We start from the raw sequence: 20626 nt of genomic DNA, 5'->3' as shown, positions 1-20626 counted from the left end.
ACGAAGCTGGCATTGGCGTCCTGTCCAGCCAGTGTCAGGTGACACCCACTTTGCTGCGCACTGGTTACAGGAGGATCTAGAGTAATACAGATGTACTTCTCAGCGAAGGCAGCGAAGCAACACTTTCCTTTCAAACGGTGAGGCTGGTAAGGAAAGCGCAGTTTGTCTCTGACTGTCTCTATTCCCTTTGTCTCAGGGAGGCTGAATGAAAATGATGACTTCTTGACTGTGTTATCACACTGGGTGAGTAGGTGTGACATGCTGGAGCTGGATACTGAAGTTGAGTACGTGGTGGAATCGATGGATCTGTGTTTTCTGCATGGAGAAGGTAACCTGTCATTCGTTTATTTTTCTTAAAATGAAGCAAAGGACTAGGGAAGGTGGGCTTTTCTTCACAGCGCAGATTTTGATGACATTGTTGGAGTAGAAATCCATCCAAGGGTGGTCCTAAAGTTGGCAACATCAGTAGCATAACAAGAGAGTCTCATGGTTCCACTGTAAAGTGGAAGTACAGAAAGCTGTTCAGCTCGCAGAGTGCAGGCCTGTGTGACCTGGGAATCTACTGATGGACTCTGCCTTATGAGGTGAGATATTTTCGATCGAGCAGGGGGAGTCATCGTGACTTAACAATGTGGTAGCTACACTTGTGATGGGCTCCTGCAGTTTTATCAGCTATCGGACCCCGGAAGGCCTTCATCCTCCCTCCGTCTCTAGGATGAAAAGGCAAAAAATGCCATATTGTGAGGATGATTGAGTACAATTTTCTGCCGCTCCATAAATAACTTTGATACTTAGTATATGTTAGGAGTGCTTGTGGGAGCTTCAGCCTCTTCTCGAAGCAGTCCCGTCTGTCTAAAGCGCGTGCTTTTAAAAACATCTGTGTGTTACATGCATTAGGAACTAAAACTGCAGCTTGATTTTCCTCCTCTAGGGCTGATTTTTCATAATTGCTTCACACCGGTAACAGAAACGGATAGGCCCTGTTTCGTCAGGGTCAGTCCTGACCTCGTTTAAATGCTGCTGCAAAGCTTCAGTGTTTCAGTTTGCAAGCTGTAAAAATACGTTGTTAAAGATAAGAGTGCTTCTTGGAACTTAAGTGGTAGAACCGCCTTCTCAATGGTAGCTTTTGCTGGCTTGCTTTTGTGCAATGTACATCTTTGCCATTGTGATTTAGCGTGCCTGATTGGTTTAGCATACAGACATTGGCACCCGCTGAGTTGATAAACAGGTCTTTCTCACTGTGCCATTTTTCCACTTCCTTTAATTGTATCTTTTTCAGTCTGTAACCACAGTTAATGTCTTTTTTTTTTTAAAAAAAGCACGCTACAGCAGCTTGCTTTGTTCATGTGTTCAAAAGATGTTTGTGGTTGCTTTTCCCCCAGTTGTTGCTTGGTTTTTTTTCCTCTTTAAATGCTTTCTGAAAGGTAGAACTGCATTTCCTTGTAGGGTGCACTTAGACTTTTTCCATGTTATCGGAGTTGTAAGAACATGTCAGTTTCAACACAGAAAAAAGGTCCAGCTTTTGCCACGAGGCTTTTGCCATTAGGGTTTAGCCTAATGTTGCCGAGGAAGCTTTCTTTCTGCTTCCCTCTAAGCCTTACTGTAAAAAAGAAAAAAAGCTGTCATGGGAAAGCCGGTTAAATCGGGCTCGGACCCCAGATTGTCACCGGTTTAATGCAATGAAAGTGTCCTGACTGGACTGAAGCACCCTAAAACACTTTGCGTGCTGCAGCATAAGAATGCAGATGGCTTATCACGCAGTAACTTGGGGATCAGCACCGTTTGCTGCCACTGGCAGAGGCTTTTTTCTTATTCCTTCTGACTGACACGGCGATAGGAGGTGCCTGTTTTGTGGCAGTAGTGCAGCAGCACCATCTCTCGACCCTGCTGCCTCAGACATTGCTTAGCCTCACTGCATTTTGTTTCCTGGTTTTGCTCGGCAGGACAAGTCCTGTTTGGCTGTAATTGCAGGGTTAGAGTGTAATATGAGGAAAGGAGGGTGTTGGCTTAGGAATTTCTGTTCCGCTTGCCACAGTTTTGCCACCAGTATTGCAGTTGGCGAGGTGGCTGTCGGGCGTGGGAATCGCGGGGGTGAGTCTCAGTGTGGGGACAGGTTTGTTGCTGACGCTTCAGCTGTTGGGGTTTTTGAGTTGCTGATGTGTGTTTTCTCATTCTACAGAACCACCTTCATGTTGCGTTCCAGGGAGTGTACTGTGGATGTACAGGAAAGATCTTTCCTGGTGAGACTGTCTATAACCACCGAAGATGTTCGCCAGCTCTGCGCTGAGAAGTTCGAGGTGGACAAGCCGGCAGAGTGCAGCCCGTTTCTTGTTGTCGACGACACCTGGCAGCAGCTGACGGAGCATACCTGCCCTCGGGAAATGAAGGCTGAGTTGCACAGCTGTCCCCAACCCCAGGTCTTCCACTTTGTCTACAAATGTGTTAACAGAGATCTGTGTGGTGCCATTTGTCACAATGATGACTCCACGTTTTAAAAGCAGCAGCTCGTCGTTGGATTTCTGTTCCTCTTGTTAACGGCTGAAAACATCTTTGTTGGCTGGCATTCCTTAGGAGCCGAGACTGGTCTTAAACCAGGATTGCCCAGTAAAAATCCCTTAGCCACATCAGGCATAGCTTAGAAAACCCCATGTAAATCGTGCACAGGGCCGGTTATGCAGACTATTCCACCAGCGTGTTTGAGCGAACAGCCACAAGACTCTGCTGCAGCATATCATATCGTGGCCCTCGGCAGGTTGTCTGCTGTGGTGTGCAAATGTCTTATTTTTTTTTGCACCTGGCCTCTAGCCACATGTCATTTTGATTTATATATGTGTATGCTAGACAAGCATTGCAGTAAACTGGCTGGTGTTAGCTTGGGTTCGACTTGTCCCATTCAGGGCATCAGTTAACTCAGAATTACCTGGATGATTGATTGCATTCTTCCCTGTTTTTTTTTTTTTTGTTTTTGTTTTTTTTAATTACAGAAAATTGTGGGGGTTTATTATAGACATCTTGCAGCAGTTGCAGGTAGACTGTCAGGGTCGTCTTCTAAAAATATTTTTTCAGCTGTAAAGAATTCTGTAATTATGCATGTGATTTTAACATTCAATATACAAGAATAAGTCTCTTTCGGGTTTTGGCGTATTGCATTTAAGGTCTCTATGGTTTCTCCTCTTTTCCTGTTACAGGTGAGTTCTTGGGAGCTTGTGGTACCTGTAAGAAGGTCGTAGTATTGGCGCTGGTGATTTCATTGCCTTTATCTGAACTGGATGTACTGTTACCTGGGTTAGTGTTTCTATCCATTGGTTTAGACAGCCTTGTGGGTAGGAAGAGGAAGTTGAAAGAAAAGGATGTAGAGAAGGGGCAGAGAAAGAACGCAGAGAACCGAGTTTAGGATTAAAATGTGTTAGTCTGTCTGCTGGTGCAGGCTCCTCTCAGAAAATGAGCCAAGGAGGTTGGTAAGGTGTTTGTAGTTTTACTGATTTTTTTTTTTTTTTCCTGGTTTTTGTGGCTATAGGGGTTGGGTGGGTTGGTTTTTTTACAGGCTCTGGGATTTGTGGGGTTAGTGTGGGCTTGTGAGGATTTTCTGTTGGTTTGTTTTTTTTAACTGGGGTTCTAAGGGGGGGTTTTGGTTCTCTGCCTTTTGAAGGCTTTGGGGTTCTGTGGGTTGCGGGTTTGGGGGAGGGCTAGGGGCTTCTGTGGTGTTTTGAGTTCCCGCAGCTTTTTCTTGTGGGGTCTGGGGTTTGTGTGTGTCTTTAATGGGGGTTTGTGGCTTCTTTGGTTTTTGGGCTTTGTGGGGGTTTCTAGTTTGTGGGAATTCTTTGGGTATTTTGGTTTGGTTTTTCTTAGGCTGAGAGGCTTTAGGAGGAAAGCCTGTTCTGAGCGTGGTGTTCTCCTTGTAACAGAAGCAGGGTCTCACTGTGGCATGCCAGCTGTCGTGGCTAACAAGGGAGCTTTTTTGTTTTGTGTTGTTATAAATATTACAAGAGTTCCACTTTGTAAAATGCTTTTGTGATGAGTTCAGGCTACGTCTTGCATCCATTGAAAGCAGTATTTACTGGGGCTGAGTCTTCCTGTTTGGAGCTGAGGAAGGAAGTATGGATTGAATAACAATGTATTGGTTTTTGACCTGCAGATGGTGGAAGAAAGTGAGGAAAGACTAACAGAAGAGCAGATTGAGTCACTTCTCCAGGCAGTCACCAGTCTTCTTCCAGGGGATCCAGAAGAACAGCCAAGAGACTTGGCAATGTTGGCTGAAGACGAAGGTGACCAAACCTTGGAGGCATCTCAGCCCAAAGCTGGCAACGGTTTCGACAGAGGAGAACCGGCTAACAATTTTCTGGGTTATACTTGGCAGCAGTTTACTGTTGTATTGGACATTGTTGTAAAATGCCTTAGAATTTTTATTATTCAGAGGTGATGAGGGAACCAGTTGTTTCCAAGAAAGCGTGGCCAAGGCCACTGTTGTTGTGGCATCTTTCCATCGATGGGGCTGGCAGCAGCTGAGTCAGGGCGGTTGGCTCTTTTTGGGGGACTATGGGGTCTTTACAGGGTCTCTTTTTGGTGGGGTCTAGGGCTTTTGGGGGGGATTCTCTAAGGGGGGGTGTGGGGTTCTTTGAGGGGATCTTTATGGGGTCTCATTTTGGGGGGGATGTGAGGGGCTTGGGGGCGTCTTTAAGGAGTCTCAGGTTTTTTGGGGGGTGGTTAGGGTTCTTTATGGGGTCTGTTTGGGGGGTCTGGGTTTTTTGGGGGGGCTCTTTGGGGAGTTGGGGGGCCCTAAGGGCCTTTTTAGGGGATCGTGGGGGGGCTCTTTGGGGGGGGGGGGTGTCTCTGAGGGGTTCTGGGGGGGTCTCTCTAGGGTCTATTTTTGGGGTGTTGGGGGTTCCTTCGGGGGTCTTCTAGGGGGTCAGGGGCCATGGTGGGGTTCGAGGGCTCTCAGAGGGGTCGCAGTAGGGTTGGGAGGGGGGTTGAATTCGCTGGAGGAGATGGGGGGTTGTTAATGAGCGCAGGTCAGCAGCAGACGGGTAATTAGTGGGGCAGGGGGAGCCGAAAAGGGCCGAGCAGAGGCGGAAAGGCCCGAGCACTGGCGGAAAGGCCCGAGCACTGGCGGAAAGGCCCGAGCGGGGATTCGAACACGGGGGTCCTCGGTGCTGCCGCCTTGCGGACACGCAGCGGTACTGCGCCCGGGTGGCGCAGCGCACGGAAGCCGCCGCGTTCTGCTGCCTCCGTGCACACTCGCCGCGTTCCTGCGCGGGTGCGCGCAGAGCCCGCTGCGTGCGGACTGCGGCCGGGCGGCGCAGCGCGAGCGGCAGGGCGCTTTAACGAGGGACGCCGCCATTGCGGGGCGGCCGCTCCCTCCCGGTGAGGGGGGGGTTCCGCCGCCCGTCGCGGGGTCGGCCGGGGCACTGTCAGGTCCGGGGAACCCCCGAAGGCGATGGGACTCCCTCGGGGGGGCAGATTTTGGGAGGGGGCGCGCGGGGGGGGGGGGTCACTGTCATGTGCGGGGATTCGAAGACGGGGTGAGGTCGCCCATCCGGGCGCTGACCGAGCTGGTACCTGCTTAGCTTCCCGGACGGGGAAGCTGTGAGGTCACCGGACGCTCCCTCCCGGAGAGGCGCCGGTACCCCCCCCCCCGCCCTCGCGGGATCGCTCGGTGCTGCCGCCTTGCGGACACGCAGCGGTACTGCGCCCGGGTGGCGCAGCGCACGGAAGCCGCAGCGCTCCGAAAGTTCCCTCCCGGTGAGGCGGGGTTTCCTTCGCCCGTCGCGGGGTCGGCCGGGGCACTGTCAGGTCCGGGGAACCCTCGAAGGTGATGGGACTCCCTCGGGGGGGGTCAGATTTTGGGAGGAGGGGCGCACGTGGCGGGGGCACTGTTAGGTGCGGGGATTCGAAGACGGGGTGAGGTCGCCCATCCGGGCGCTGACCGAACTGGTCCCTGCTTAGCTTCCCGAACGGGGCAGCTGTGCTGTGTAGCCCCCCCCAAGCTCGCGCCCCCCAACGGGGGCCCGGAAGCCCCCCGGCGGCCATTTTTCCGTCGGAGCCGCACGGAGATGGGCGCCGCCATGCTCGGAAACCCCCCGGCCGCCTTTTAACCGCCGGAGCCGCACGGAGATGGGCGCCGCCATGCCCGGAAGCCCCCCGGCGGCCATTTTTCCGCCGTAGCCGCACGGAGATGGGCGCCGCCATGCCCGGAAGCCCCCCGGCCGCCTTTTAACCGCCGAAGCCGCACGGAGATGGGCGCCGCCATGCCCGGAAGCCCCCCGGCGGCCATTTTTCCGCCGGAGCCGCACGGAGATGGGCGCCGCCATGCCCGTAAGCCCCTCGGTCGCCATTTAACCGCCGGAGCCGTACGGAGATGGGCGCCGCCATGCCCGGAAGTCCTCCGGCGGCCATTTTTCCGCCGGAGCCGCACTGTAATGTTTCCCGGCATGCCCCGCTCCCTTGCGGGGGAGTATATCCCGGCATGCCCCGCTCCTTTCCGGGGCAGTATATCCCGGCATGCCCCGCTCCTTTCCGGGCAGTATAACCGCGGAGCTGCCACGAGGAGCCTGCCCGTGCTTTCCGGCGCGATGAGGGGGCCCGTCGGGATGCCGGCGCTCCCTCCCGGTGAGGCTCCGGTTCCGCCGCCCGTCGCGGGGTCGGCCGGGGCCGGGCGGTCGGCGGGTCGCGGCGCGAGTGGTCGCGGCGGGCCGGGGGTCGGTGCGGGGCGCGCGGGCGGCGAGGCGCCGCGCCTTCCACCCCCCCCCAGCCGCGGCCGGCCTTCTGCCGGCGCCGGTCCGTGCCGGGACGTGTCTCCGCGGCGTCCGGCGGGGTGTCTGGGCCGGGAGGGGGGGCTCCGCGCCGCGCGGGCAGTGCGCGGAGGGGGTCGCGGCGGGGGCTTGGGGGTGCGGCCGGGCCAGAGCTCCCGTTCCCCGAGCAGCCGGCACGGGAGACACGGGGCACCGAAGGGGCCGGCGGGGCGGGGCGCGACTGGACTCTTCCGGTCAGTCTGAGCGTGTCCGGGCCGCGGGGCTGGCAGGTTTGGGGGGATTTGGGGGTTTGCGTGGGTCTGTGTCTCTCTCTAGTTGCGGCTTGTGGGTTTTCTGTCTCGCGGGGCTGTTTTGGCAGAGGAGGGCTTAGGGCTTCTCTTGTGGCTGCTGTGGCGTTCAGTGGTTATCGGGGGTTCTTGTGGTGTCTGGGGTTTCCGGGTTTGCTGGTTTCTTCGGCTCGGTGGTTATTTTGCTCTGGTCTTTTGTTGGTTTTCTGGTTTGGGTTTCTTTTGTGGTTTTAATTGGGTTTTTGGGGGTTCCGTGGCTCGCAGGGTTTCTATAATTTTTTTATGGTAAATGAAAATGGAGCACAGGTTCTGCTCTGCCTTTTGTTTCCTTGTCAGCCTTTGTTGCCCTTGTGAAATGTCCAAGCCCATTGGAGACATTACTGTTTGGCTTGCTATTTGAGCTTTCTTCTTGGATACCTTGTACCCATTAAGTCCCCAAAAGTTTAAGAGTTGGGTGGTTACCCATCCAGAACCTGTTGTCCTTCTTGTGAGTCTTGGTCCTTCCCAGCCCTCCACTGACCCCTGCCCTTTCTTACTACTCCTCTGATTTTTTTTTTTTTTTCCCCTTGCCTGTACTTCTCTATTCTACTGTCCTGCTCCCTTTTCTTCTCTCCCTTTCCCTTTCTTCATCTCCCTCTCCCTTTTCTTTTTCTCTCTGTGCTTTTTTCCTGCTTTCTCTTCCTCCTTTTTTCGTCTTCCGTCTCTGTCCTGCAGGCCACTGCAGTTACTTTCCTTTTCCATCTCTTTGTCGTGATCTGCACCTGTCTTGTTTTCTCCAACAATTTCTCTAGCCTGTTGTCTGGTGTTCTTTTTTTTTTTTTTTCATTCTATATCTCACTGTCCCAGGCAGCAAGCTGACCCTTGAATATGCTTTATTCTCCATAAATGCAGGTGCTGTTGGCAGCAGTTCATGAAACGAGGGGCATCTCCAGCAGATCCTGCAGAAGACAGAGTTGCTGCCTGAGGAGAGCACGCCTCAAAGTGTGCATCGTCAGATTTGCGCTCGCTAGAGAGTATGGGACGAAGCTGGCATTGGCGTCCTGTCCAGCCAGTGTCAGGTGACACCCACTTTGCTGCGCACTGGTTACAGGAGGATCTAGAGTAATACAGATGTACTTCTCAGCGAAGGCAGCGAAGCAACACTTTCCTTTCAAACGGTGAGGCTGGTAAGGAAAGCGCAGTTTGTCTCTGACTGTCTCTATTCCCTTTGTCTCAGGGAGGCTGAATGAAAATGATGACTTCTTGACTGTGTTATCACACTGGGTGAGTAGGTGTGACATGCTGGAGCTGGATACTGAAGTTGAGTACGTGGTGGAATCGATGGATCTGTGTTTTCTGCATGGAGAAGGTAACCTGTCATTCGTTTATTTTTCTTAAAATGAAGCAAAGGACTAGGGAAGGTGGGCTTTTCTTCACAGCGCAGATTTTGATGACATTGTTGGAGTAGAAATCCATCCAAGGGTGGTCCTAAAGTTGGCAACATCAGTAGCATAACAAGAGAGTCTCATGGTTCCACTGTAAAGTGGAAGTACAGAAAGCTGTTCAGCTCGCAGAGTGCAGGCCTGTGTGACCTGGGAATCTACTGATGGACTCTGCCTTATGAGGTGAGATATTTTCGATCGAGCAGGGGGAGTCATCGTGACTTAACAATGTGGTAGCTACACTTGTGATGGGCTCCTGCAGTTTTATCAGCTATCGGGCCCCGGAAGGCCTTCATCCTCCCTCCGTCTCTAGGATGAAAAGGCAAAAAATGCCATATTGTGAGGATGATTGAGTACAATTTTCTGCCGCTCCATAAATAACTTTGATACTTAGTATATGTTAGGAGTGCTTGTGGGAGCTTCAGCCTCTTCTCGAAGCAGTCCCGTCTGTCTAAAGCGCGTGCTTTTAAAAACATCTGTGTGTTACATACATTAGGAACTAAAACTGCAGCTTGATTTTCCTCCTCTAGGGCTGATTTTTCATAATTGCTTCACACCGGTAACAGAAACGGATAGGCCCTGTTTCGTCAGGGTCAGTCCTGACCTGGTTTAAATGCTGCTGCAAAGCTTCAGTGTTTCAGTTTGCAAGCTGTAAAAATACGTTGTTAAAGATAAGAGTGCTTCTTGGAACTTAAGTGGTAGAACCGCCTTCTCAATGGTAGCTTTTGCTGGCTTGCTTTTGTGCAATGTACATCTTTGCCATTGTGATTTAGCGTGCCTGATTGGTTTAGCATACAGACATTGGCACCCGCTGAGTTGATAAACAGGTCTTTCTCACTGTGCCATTTTTCCACTTCCTTTAATTGTATCTTTTTCAGTCTGTAACCACAGTTAATGTCTTTTTTTTTTTAAAAAAAGCACGCTACAGCAGCTTGCTTTGTTCATGTGTTCAAAAGATGTTTGTGGTTGCTTTTCCCCCAGTTGTTGCTTGGTTTTTTTTCCTCTTTAAATGCTTTCTGAAAGGTAGAACTGCATTTCCTTGTAGGGTGCACTTAGACTTTTTCCATGTTATCGGAGTTGTAAGAACATGTCAGTTTCAACACAGAAAAAAGGTCCAGCTTTTGCCACGAGGCTTTTGCCATTAGGGTTTAGCCTAATGTTGCCGAGGAAGCTTTCTTTCTGCTTCCCTCTAAGCCTTACTGTAAAAAAGAAAAAAAGCTGTCATGGGAAAGCCGGTTAAATCGGGCTCGGACCCCAGATTGTCACCGGTTTAATGCAATGAAAGTGTCCTGACTGGACTGAAGCACCCTAAAACACTTTGCGTGCTGCAGCATAAGAATGCAGATGGCTTATCACGCAGTAACTTGGGGATCAGCACCGTTTGCTGCCACTGGCAGAGGCTTTTTTCTTATTCCTTCTGACTGACACGGCGATAGGAGGTGCCTGTTTTGTGGCAGTAGTGCAGCAGCACCATCTCTCGACCCTGCTGCCTCAGACATTGCTTAGCCTCACTGCATTTTGTTTCCTGGTTTTGCTCGGCAGGACAAGTCCTGTTTGGCTGTAATTGCAGGGTTAGAGTGTAATATGAGGAAAGGAGGGTGTTGGCTTAGGAATTTCTGTTCCGCTTGCCACAGTTTTGCCACCAGTATTGCAGTTGGCGAGGTGGCTGTCGGGCGTGGGAATCGCGGGGGTGAGTCTCAGTGTGGGGACAGGTTTGTTGCTGACGCTTCAGCTGTTGGGGTTTTTGAGTTGCTGATGTGTGTTTTCTCATTCTACAGAACCACCTTCATGTTGCGTTCCAGGGAGTGTACTGTGGATGTACAGGAAAGATCTTTCCTGGTGAGACTGTCTATAACCACCGAAGATGTTCGCCAGCTCTGCGCTGAGAAGTTCGAGGTGGACAAGCCGGCAGAGTGCAGCCCGTTTCTTGTTGTCGACGACACCTGGCAGCAGCTGACGGAGCATACCTGCCCTCGGGAAATGAAGGCTGAGTTGCACAGCTGTCCCCAACCCCAGGTCTTCCACTTTGTCTACAAATGTGTTAACAGAGATCTGTGTGGTGCCATTTGTCACAATGATGACTCCACGTTTTAAAAGCAGCAGCTCGTCGTTGGATTTCTGTTCCTCTTGTTAACGGCTGAAAACATCTTTGTTGGCTGGCATTCCTTAGGAGCCGAGACTGGTCTTAAACCAGGATTGCCCAGTAAAAATCCCTTAGCCACATCAGGCATAGCTTAGAAAACCCCATGTAAATCGTGCACAGGGCCGGTTATGCAGACTATTCCACCAGCGTGTTTGAGCGAACAGCCACAAGACTCTGCTGCAGCATATCATATCGTGGCCCTCGGCAGGTTGTCTGCTGTGGTGTGCAAATGTCTTATTTTTTTTTGCACCTGGCCTCTAGCCACATGTCATTTTGATTTATATATGTGTATGCTAGACAAGCATTGCAGTAAACTGGCTGGTGTTAGCTTGGGTTCGACTTGTCCCATTCAGGGCATCAGTTAACTCAGAATTACCTGGATGATTGATTGCATTCTTCCCTGTTTTTTTTTTTTTGTTTTTGTTTTTTTTAATTACAGAAAATTGTGGGGGTTTATTATAGACATCTTGCAGCAGTTGCAGGTAGACTGTCAGGGTCGTCTTCTAAAAATATTTTTTCAGCTGTAAAGAATTCTGTAATTATGCATGTGATTTTAACATTCAATATACAAGAATAAGTCTCTTTCGGGTTTTGGCGTATTGCATTTAAGGTCTCTATGGTTTCTCCTCTTTTCCTGTTACAGGTGAGTTCTTGGGAGCTTGTGGTACCTGTAAGAAGGTCGTAGTATTGGCGCTGGTGATTTCATTGCCTTTATCTGAACTGGATGTACTGTTACCTGGGTTAGTGTTTCTATCCATTGGTTTAGACAGCCTTGTGGGTAGGAAGAGGAAGTTGAAAGAAAAGGATGTAGAGAAGGGGCAGAGAAAGAACGCAGAGAACCGAGTTTAGGATTAAAATGTGTTAGTCTGTCTGCTGGTGCAGGCTCCTCTCAGAAAATGAGCCAAGGAGGTTGGTAAGGTGTTTGTAGTTTTACTGATTTTTTTTTTTTTTCCTGGTTTTTGTGGCTATAGGGGTTGGGTGGGTTGGTTTTTTTACAGGCTCTGGGATTTGTGGGGTTAGTGTGGGCTTGTGAGGATTTTCTGTTGGTTTGTTTTTTTTAACTGGGGTTCTAAGGGGGGGTTTTGGTTCTCTGCCTTTTGAAGGCTTTGGGGTTCTGTGGGTTGCGGGTTTGGGGGAGGGCTAGGGGCTTCTGTGGTGTTTTGAGTTCCCGCAGCTTTTTCTTGTGGGGTCTGGGGTTTGTGTGTGTCTTTAATGGGGGTTTGTGGCTTCTTTGGTTTTTGGGCTTTGTGGGGGTTTCTAGTTTGTGGGAATTCTTTGGGTATTTTGGTTTGGTTTTTCTTAGGCTGAGAGGCTTTAGGAGGAAAGCCTGTTCTGAGCGTGGTGTTCTCCTTGTAACAGAAGCAGGGTCTCACTGTGGCATGCCAGCTGTCGTGGCTAACAAGGGAGCTTTTTTGTTTTGTGTTGTTATAAATATTACAAGAGTTCCACTTTGTAAAATGCTTTTGTGATGAGTTCAGGCTACGTCTTGCATCCATTGAAAGCAGTATTTACTGGGGCTGAGTCTTCCTGTTTGGAGCTGAGGAAGGAAGTATGGATTGAATAACAATGTATTGGTTTTTGACCTGCAGATGGTGGAAGAAAGTGAGGAAAGACTAACAGAAGAGCAGATTGAGTCACTTCTCCAGGCAGTCACCAGTCTTCTTCCAGGGGATCCAGAAGAACAGCCAAGAGACTTGGCAATGTTGGCTGAAGACGAAGGTGACCAAACCTTGGAGGCATCTCAGCCCAAAGCTGGCAACGGTTTCGACAGAGGAGAACCGGCTAACAATTTTCTGGGTTATACTTGGCAGCAGTTTACTGTTGTATTGGACATTGTTGTAAAATGCCTTAGAATTTTTATTATTCAGAGGTGATGAGGGAACCAGTTGTTTCCAAGAAAGCGTGGCCAAGGCCACTGTTGTTGTGGCATCTTTCCATCGATGGGGCTGGCAGCAGCTGAGTCAGGGCGGTTGGCTCTTTTTGGGGGACTATGGGGTCTTTACAGGGTCTCTTTTTGGTGGGGTCTAGGGCTTTTGGGGGGGGTTCTCTAAGGGGGGGTGTGGGGTTCTTTGAGGGGATCTTTATGGGGTCTCATTTTGGGGGGGATGTGAGGGGCTTGGGGGCGTCTTTAAGGAGTCTCAGGTTTTTTGGGGGGTGGTTAGGGTTCTTTATGGGGTCTGTTTGGGGGGTCTGGGTTTTTTGGGGGGGCTCTTTGGGGAGTTGGGGGGCCCTAAGGGCCTTTTTAGGGGATCGTGGGGGGGCTCTTTGGGGGGGGGGGGGTGTCTCTGAGGGGTTCTGGGGGGGTCTCTCTAGGGTCTATTTTTGGGGTGTTGGGGGTTCCTTCGGGGGTCTTCTAGGGGGTCAGGGGCCATGGTGGGGTTCGAGGGCTCTCAGAGGGGTCGCAGTAGGGTTGGGAGGGGGGTTGAATTCGCTGGAGGAGATGGGGGGTTGTTAATGAGCGCAGGTCAGCGGCAGACGGGTAATTAGTGGGGCAGGGGGAGCCGAAAAGGGCCGAGCAGAGGCGGAGAGATACGAGCAGAGGCGGAGAGATACGAGCAGAGGCGGAGAGATACGAGCACTGGCGGAAAGGCCCGAGCGGGGATTCGAACACGGGGGTCCTCGGTGCTGCCGCCTTGCGGACACGCAGCGGTACTGCGCCCGGGTGGCGCAGCGCACGGAAGCCGCCGCGTTCTGCTGCCTCCGTGCACACTCGCCGCGTTCCTGCGCGGGTGCGCGCAGAGCCCGCTGCGTGCGGACTGCGGCCGGGCGGCGCAGCGCGAGCGGCAGGGCGCTTTAACGAGGGACGCCGCCATTGCGGGGCGGCCGCTCCCTCCCGGTGAGGGGGGGGTTCCGCCGCCCGTCGCGGGGTCGGCCGGGGCACTGTGAGGTCACCGGACGCTCCCTCCCGGAGAGGCGCCGGTACCCCCCCCCCCGCCCTCGCGGGATCGCTCGGTGCTGCCGCCTTGCGGACACGCAGCGGTACTGCGCCCGGGTGGCGCAGCGCACGGAAGCCGCAGCGCTCCGAAAGTTCCCTCCCGGTGAGGCGGGGTTTCCTTCGCCCGTCGCGGGGTCGGCCGGGGCACTGTCAGGTCCGGGGAACCCTCGAAGGTGATGGGACTCCCTCGGGGGGGGTCAGATTTTGGGAGGAGGGGCGCACGTGGCGGGGGCACTGTTAGGTGCGGGGATTCGAAGACGGGGTGAGGTCGCCCATCCGGGCGCTGACCGAACTGGTCCCTGCTTAGCTTCCCGAACGGGGCAGCTGTGCTGTGTAGCCCCCCCCAAGCTCGCGCCCCCCAACGGGGGCCCGGAAGCCCCCCGGCGGCCATTTTTCCGCCGGAGCCGCACGGAGATGGGCGCCGCCATGCTCGGAAACCCCCCGGCCGCCTTTTAACCGCCGGAGCCGCACGGAGATGGGCGCCGCCATGCCCGGAAGCCCCCCGGCGGCCATTTTTCCGCCGTAGCCGCACGGAGATGGGCGCCGCCATGCCCGGAAGCCCCCCGGCCGCCTTTTAACCGCCGAAGCCGCACGGAGATGGGCGCCGCCATGCCCGGAAGCCCCCCGGCGGCCATTTTTCCGCCGGAGCCGCACGGAGATGGGCGCCGCCATGCCCGTAAGCCCCTCGGTCGCCATTTAACCGCCGGAGCCGTACGGAGATGGGCGCCGCCATGCCCGGAAGTTCTCCGGCGGCCATTTTTCCGCCGGAGCCGCACTGTAATGTTTCCCGGCATGCCCCGCTCCCTTGCGGGGGAGTATATCCCGGCATGCCCCGCTCCTTTCCGGGGCAGTATATCCCGGCATGCCCCGCTCCTTTCCGGGCAGTATAACCGCGGAGCTGCCACGAGGAGCCTGCCCGTGCTTTCCGGGGCGATGAGGGGGCCCGTCGGGATGCCGGCGCTCCCTCCCGGTGAGGCTCCGGTTCCGCCGCCCGTCGCGGGGTCGGCCGGGGCCGGGCGGTCGGCGGGTCGCGGCGCGAGTGGTCGCGGCGGGCCGGGGGTCGGTGCGGGGCGCGCGGGCGGCGAGGCGCCGCGCCTTCCACCCCCCCCCAGCCGCGGCCGGCCTTCTGCCGGCGCCGGTCCGTGCCGGGACGTGTCTCCGCGGCGTCCGGCGGGGTGTCTGGGCCGGGAGGGGGGGCTCCGCGCCGCGCGGGCAGTGCGCGGAGGGGGTCGCGGCGGGGGCTTGGGGGTGCGGCCGGGCCAGAGCTCCCGTTCCCCGAGCAGCCGGCACGGGAGACACGGGGCACCGAAGGGGCCGGCGGGGCGGGGCGCGACTGGACTCTTCCGGTCAGTCTGAGCGTGTCCGGGCCGCGGGGCTGGCAGGTTTGGGGGGATTTGGGGGTTTGCGTGGGTCTGTGTCTCTCTCTAGTTGCGGCTTGTGGGTTTTCTGTCTCGCGGGGCTGTTTTGGCAGAGGAGGGCTTAGGGCTTCTCTTGTGGCTGCTGTGGCGTTCAGTGGTTATCGGGGGTTCTTGTGGTGTCTGGGGTTTCCGGGTTTGCTGGTTTCTTCGGCTCGGTGGTTATTTTGCTCTGGTCTTTTGTTGGTTTTCTGGTTTGGGTTTCTTTTGTGGTTTTAATTGGGTTTTTGGGGGTTCCGTGGCTCGCAGGGTTTCTATAATTTTTTTATGGTAAATGAAAATGGAGCACAGGTTCTGCTCTGCCTTTTGTTTCCTTGTCAGCCTTTGTTGCCCTTGTGAAATGTCCAAGCCCATTGGAGACATTACTGTTTGGCTTGCTATTTGAGCTTTCTTCTTGGATACCTTGTACCCATTAAGTCCCCAAAAGTTTAAGAGTTGGGTGGTTACCCATCCAGAACCTGTTGTCCTTCTTGTGAGTCTTGGTCCTTCCCAGCCCTCCACTGACCCCTGCCCTTTCTTACTACTCCTCTGATTTTTTTTTTTTTTTCCCCTTGCCTGTACTTCTCTATTCTACTGTCCTGCTCCCTTTTCTTCTCTCCCTTTCCCTTTCTTCATCTCCCTCTCCCTTTTCTTTTTCTCTCTGTGCTTTTTTCCTGCTTTCTCTTCCTCCTTTTTTCGTCTTCCGTCTCTGTCCTGCAGGCCACTGCAGTTACTTTCCTTTTCCATCTCTTTGTCGTGATCTGCACCTGTCTTGTTTTCTCCAACAATTTCTCTAGCCTGTTGTCTGGTGTTCTTTTTTTTTTTTTTTCATTCTATATCTCACTGTCCCAGGCAGCAAGCTGGCCCTTGAATATGCTTTATTCTCCATAAATGCAGGTGCTGTTGGCAGCAGTTCATGAAACGAGGGGCATCTCCAGCAGATCCTGCAGAAGACAGAGTTGCTGCCTGAGGAGAGCACGCCTCAAAGTGTGCATCGTCAGATTTGCGCTCGCTAGAGAGTATGGGACGAAGCTGGCATTGGCGTCCTGTCCAGCCAGTGTCAGGTGACACCCACTTTGCTGCGCACTGGTTACAGGAGGATCTAGAGTAATACAGATGTACTTCTCAGCGAAGGCAGCGAAGCAACACTTTCCTTTCAAACGGTGAGGCTGGTAAGGAAAGCGCAGTTTGTCTCTGACTGTCTCTATTCCCTTTGTCTCAGGGAGGCTGAATGAAAATGATGACTTCTTGACTGTGTTATCACACTGGGTGAGTAGGTGTGACATGCTGGAGCTGGATACTGAAGTTGAGTACGTGGTGGAATCGATGGATCTGTGTTTTCTGCATGGAGAAGGTAACCTGTCATTCGTTTATTTTTCTTAAAATGAAGCAAAGGACTAGGGAAGGTGGGCTCTTCTTCACAGCGCAGATTTTGATGACATTGTTGGAGTAGAAATCCATCCAAGGGTGGTCCTAAAGTTGGCAACATCAGTAGCATAACAAGAGAGTCTCATGGTTCCACTGTAAAGTGGAAGTACAGAAAGCTGTTCAGCTCGCAGAGTGCAGGCCTGTGTGACCTGGGAATCTACTGATGGACTCTGCCTTATGAGGTGAGATATTTTCGATCGAGCAGGGGGAGTCATCGTGACTTAACAATGTGGTAGCTACACTTGTGATGGGCTCCTGCAGTTTTATCAGCTATCGGGCCCCGGAAGGCCTTCATCCTCCCTCCGTCTCTAGGATGAAAAGGCAAAAAATGCCATATTGTGAGGATGATTGAGTACAATTTTCTGCCGCTCCATAAATAACTTTGATACTTAGTATATGTTAGGAGTGCTTGTGGGAGCTTCAGCCTCTTCTCGAAGCAGTCCCGTCTGTCTAAAGCGCGTGCTTTTAAAAACATCTGTGTGTTACATACATTAGGAACTAAAACTGCAGCTTGATTTTCCTCCTCTAGGGCTGATTTTTCATAATTGCTTCACACCGGTAACAGAAACGGATAGGCCCTGTTTCGTCAGGGTCAGTCCTGACCTGGTTTAAATGCTGCTGCAAAGCTTCAGTGTTTCAGTTTGCAAGCTGTAAAAATACGTTGTTAAAGATAAGAGTGCTTCTTGGAACTTAAGTGGTAGAACCGCCTTCTCAATGGTAGCTTTTGCTGGCTTGCTTTTGTGCAATGTACATCTTTGCCATTGTGATTTAGCGTGCCTGATTGGTTTAGCATACAGACATTGGCACCCGCTGAGTTGATAAACAGGTCTTTCTCACTGTGCCATTTTTCCACTTCCTTTAATTGTATCTTTTTCAGTCTGTAACCACAGTTAATGTCTTTTTTTTTTTAAAAAAAGCACGCTACAGCAGCTTGCTTTGTTCATGTGTTCAAAAGATGTTTGTGGTTGCTTTTCCCCCAGTTGTTGCTTGGTTTTTTTTCCTCTTTAAATGCTTTCTGAAAGGTAGAACTGCATTTCCTTGTAGGGTGCACTTAGACTTTTTCCATGTTATCGGAGTTGTAAGAACATGTCAGTTTCAACACAGAAAAAAGGTCCAGCTTTTGCCACGAGGCTTTTGCCATTAGGGTTTAGCCTAATGTTGCCGAGGAAGCTTTCTTTCTGCTTCCCTCTAAGCCTTACTGTAAAAAAGCAAAAAAGCTGTCATGGGAAAGCCGGTTAAATCGGGCTCGGACCCCAGATTGTCACCGGTTTAATGCAATGAAAGTGTCCTGACTGGACTGAAGCACCCTAAAACACTTTGCGTGCTGCAGCATAAGAATGCAGATGGCTTATCACGCAGTAACTTGGGGATCAGCACCGTTTGCTGCCACTGGCAGAGGCTTTTTTCTTATTCCTTCTGACTGACACGGCGATAGGAGGTGCCTGTTTTGTGGCAGTAGTGCAGCAGCACCATCTCTCGACCCTGCTGCCTCAGACATTGCTTAGCCTCACTGCATTTTGTTTCCTGGTTTTGCTCGGCAGGACAAGTCCTGTTTGGCTGTAATTGCAGGGTTAGAGTGTAATATGAGGAAAGGAGGGTGTTGGCTTAGGAATTTCTGTTCCGCTTGCCACAGTTTTGCCACCAGTATTGCAGTTGGCGAGGTGGCTGTCGGGCGTGGGAATCGCGGGGGTGAGTCTCAGTGTGGGGACAGGTTTGTTGCTGACGCTTCAGCTGTTGGGGTTTTTGAGTTGCTGATGTGTGTTTTCTCATTCTACAGAACCACCTTCATGTTGCGTTCCAGGGAGTGTACTGTGGATGTACAGGAAAGATCTTTCCTGGTGAGACTGTCTATAACCACCGAAGATGTTCGCCAGCTCTGCGCTGAGAAGTTCGAGGTGGACAAGCCGGCAGAGTGCAGCCCGTTTCTTGTTGTCGACGACACCTGGCAGCAGCTGACGGAGCATACCTGCCCTCGGGAAATGAAGGCTGAGTTGCACAGCTGTCCCCAACCCCAGGTCTTCCACTTTGTCTACAAATGTGTTAACAGAGATCTGTGTGGTGCCATTTGTCACAATGATGACTCCACGTTTTAAAAGCAGCAGCTCGTCGTTGGATTTCTGTTCCTCTTGTTAACGGCTGAAAACATCTTTGTTGGCTGGCATTCCTTAGGAGCCGAGACTGGTCTTAAACCAGGATTGCCCAGTAAAAATCCCTTAGCCACATCAGGCATAGCTTAGAAAACCCCATGTAAATCGTGCACAGGGCCGGTTATGCAGACTATTCCACCAGCGTGTTTGAGCGAACAGCCACAAGACTCTGCTGCAGCATATCATATCGTGGCCCTCGGCAGGTTGTCTGCTGTGGTGTGCAAATGTCTTATTTTTTTTTGCACCTGGCCTCTAGCCACATGTCATTTTGATTTATATATGTGTATGCTAGACAAGCATTGCAGTAAACTGGCTGGTGTTAGCTTGGGTTCGACTTGTCCCATTCAGGGCATCAGTTAACTCAGAATTACCTGGATGATTGATTGCATTCTTCCCTGTTTTTTTTTTTTTGTTTTTGTTTTTTTTAATTACAGAAAATTGTGGGGGTTTATTATAGACATCTTGCAGCAGTTGCAGGTAGACTGTCAGGGTCGTCTTCTAAAAATATTTTTTCAGCTGTAAAGAATTCTGTAATTATGCATGTGATTTTAACATTCAATATACAAGAATAAGTCTCTTTCGGGTTTTGGCGTATTGCATTTAAGGTCTCTATGGTTTCTCCTCTTTTCCTGTTACAGGTGAGTTCTTGGGAGCTTGTGGTACCTGTAAGAAGGTCGTAGTATTGGCGCTGGTGATTTCATTGCCTTTATCTGAACTGGATGTACTGTTACCTGGGTTAGTGTTTCTATCCATTGGTTTAGACAGCCTTGTGGGTAGGAAGAGGAAGTTGAAAGAAAAGGATGTAGAGAAGGGGCGGAGAAAGAACGCAGAGAACCGAGTTTAGGATTAAAATGTGTTAGTCTGTCTGCTGGTGCAGGCTCCTCTCAGAAAATGAGCCAAGGAGGTTGGTAAGGTGTTTGTAGTTTTACTGATTTTTTTTTTTTTTCCTGGTTTTTGTGGCTATAGGGGTTGGGTGGGTTGGTTTTTTTACAGGCTCTGGGATTTGTGGGGTTAGTGTGGGCTTGTGAGGTTTTTCTGTTGGTTTGTTTTTTTTAACTGGGGTTCTAAGGGGGGGTTTTGGTTCTCTGCCTTTTGAAGGCTTTGGGGTTCTGTGGGTTGCGGGTTTGGGGGAGGGCTAGGGGCTTCTGTGGTGTTTTGAGTTCCCGCAGCTTTTTCTTGTGGGGTCTGGGGTTTGTGTGTGTCTTTAATGGGGGTTTGTGGCTTCTTTGGTTTTTGGGCTTTGTGGGGGTTTCTAGTTTGTGGGAATTCTTTGGGTATTTTGGTTTGGTTTTTCTTAGGCTGAGAGGCTTTAGGAGGAAAGCCTGTTCTGAGCGTGGTGTTCTCCTTGTAACAGAAGCAGGGTCTCACTGTGGCATGCCAGCTGTCGTGGCTAACAAGGGAGCTTTTTTGTTTTGTGTTGTTATAAATATTACAAGAGTTCCACTTTGTAAAATGCTTTTGTGATGAGTTCAGGCTACGTCTTGCATCCATTGAAAGCAGTATTTACTGGGGCTGAGTCTTCCTGTTTGGAGCTGAGGAAGGAAGTATGGATTGAATAACAATGTATTGGTTTTTGACCTGCAGATGGTGGAAGAAAGTGAGGAAAGACTAACAGAAGAGCAGATTGAGTCACTTCTCCAGGCAGTCACCAGTCTTCTTCCAGGGGATCCAGAAGAACAGCCAAGAGACTTGGCAATGTTGGCTGAAGACGAAGGTGACCAAACCTTGGAGGCATCTCAGCCCAAAGCTGGCAACGGTTTCGACAGAGGAGAACCGGCTAACAATTTTCTGGGTTATACTTGGCAGCAGTTTACTGTTGTATTGGACATTGTTGTAAAATGCCTTAGAATTTTTATTATTCAGAGGTGATGAGGGAACCAGTTGTTTCCAAGAAAGCGTGGCCAAGGCCACTGTTGTTGTGGCATCTTTCCATCGATGGGGCTGGCAGCAGCTGAGTCAGGGCGGTTGGCTCTTTTTGGGGGACTATGGGGTCTTTACAGGGTCTCTTTTTGGTGGGGTCTAGGGCTTTTGGGGGGGGTTCTCTAAGGGGGGGTGTGGGGTTCTTTGAGGGGATCTTTATGGGGTCTCATTTTGGGGGGGATGTGAGGGGCTTGGGGGCGTC

The 20626-nt window shown here is 51.8% G+C and overlaps 3 long non-coding RNA genes across 8 annotated transcripts; all 3 read left to right on the top strand.

Annotated features, from left to right (window-relative positions):
• The first annotated feature begins 93 nt into the window (after positions 1-93).
• On the top strand, positions 94-4461 carry LOC311195600. 2 transcript variants are annotated; one of them, XR_014617518.1, is made up of 5 exons: positions 94-328; positions 2180-2417; positions 2985-3027; positions 3189-3285; positions 4136-4461. It is a non-coding gene; the product is annotated as an uncharacterized lncRNA (long non-coding RNA). The 2 variants fall into 2 exon arrangements; XR_014617517.1 differs by lacking the exon at positions 2985-3027.
• A 3842-nt stretch (positions 4462-8303) lies between these two features.
• Positions 8304-12515, top strand: LOC311195789. Of its 3 annotated transcripts, XR_014617531.1 has the most exons (5): positions 8304-8384; positions 10236-10473; positions 11040-11082; positions 11244-11340; positions 12190-12515. It is a non-coding gene; the product is annotated as an uncharacterized lncRNA (long non-coding RNA). The 3 variants fall into 3 exon arrangements; XR_014617533.1 differs by lacking the exon at positions 8304-8384 and having other exon boundaries at positions 10060-10473; XR_014617532.1 differs by lacking the exons at positions 8304-8384; positions 11040-11082 and having other exon boundaries at positions 10060-10473.
• Positions 12516-16202: 3687 nt separating this feature from the next.
• On the top strand, positions 16203-20414 carry LOC311195564. Of its 3 annotated transcripts, XR_014617511.1 has the most exons (5): positions 16203-16283; positions 18135-18372; positions 18939-18981; positions 19143-19239; positions 20089-20414. It is a non-coding gene; the product is annotated as an uncharacterized lncRNA (long non-coding RNA). The 3 variants fall into 3 exon arrangements; XR_014617513.1 differs by lacking the exon at positions 16203-16283 and having other exon boundaries at positions 17959-18372; XR_014617512.1 differs by lacking the exons at positions 16203-16283; positions 18939-18981 and having other exon boundaries at positions 17959-18372.
• Positions 20415-20626: the final 212 nt, after the last annotated feature.

The sequence above is a fragment of the Gallinula chloropus genome, assembly GCF_964237585.1.
Source record: "Gallinula chloropus genome assembly, chromosome: 11".
In the NCBI taxonomy this organism is placed as follows: domain Eukaryota; kingdom Metazoa; phylum Chordata; class Aves; order Gruiformes; family Rallidae; genus Gallinula; species Gallinula chloropus.
This window is presented reverse-complemented; position numbering and strand designations above follow the sequence as displayed.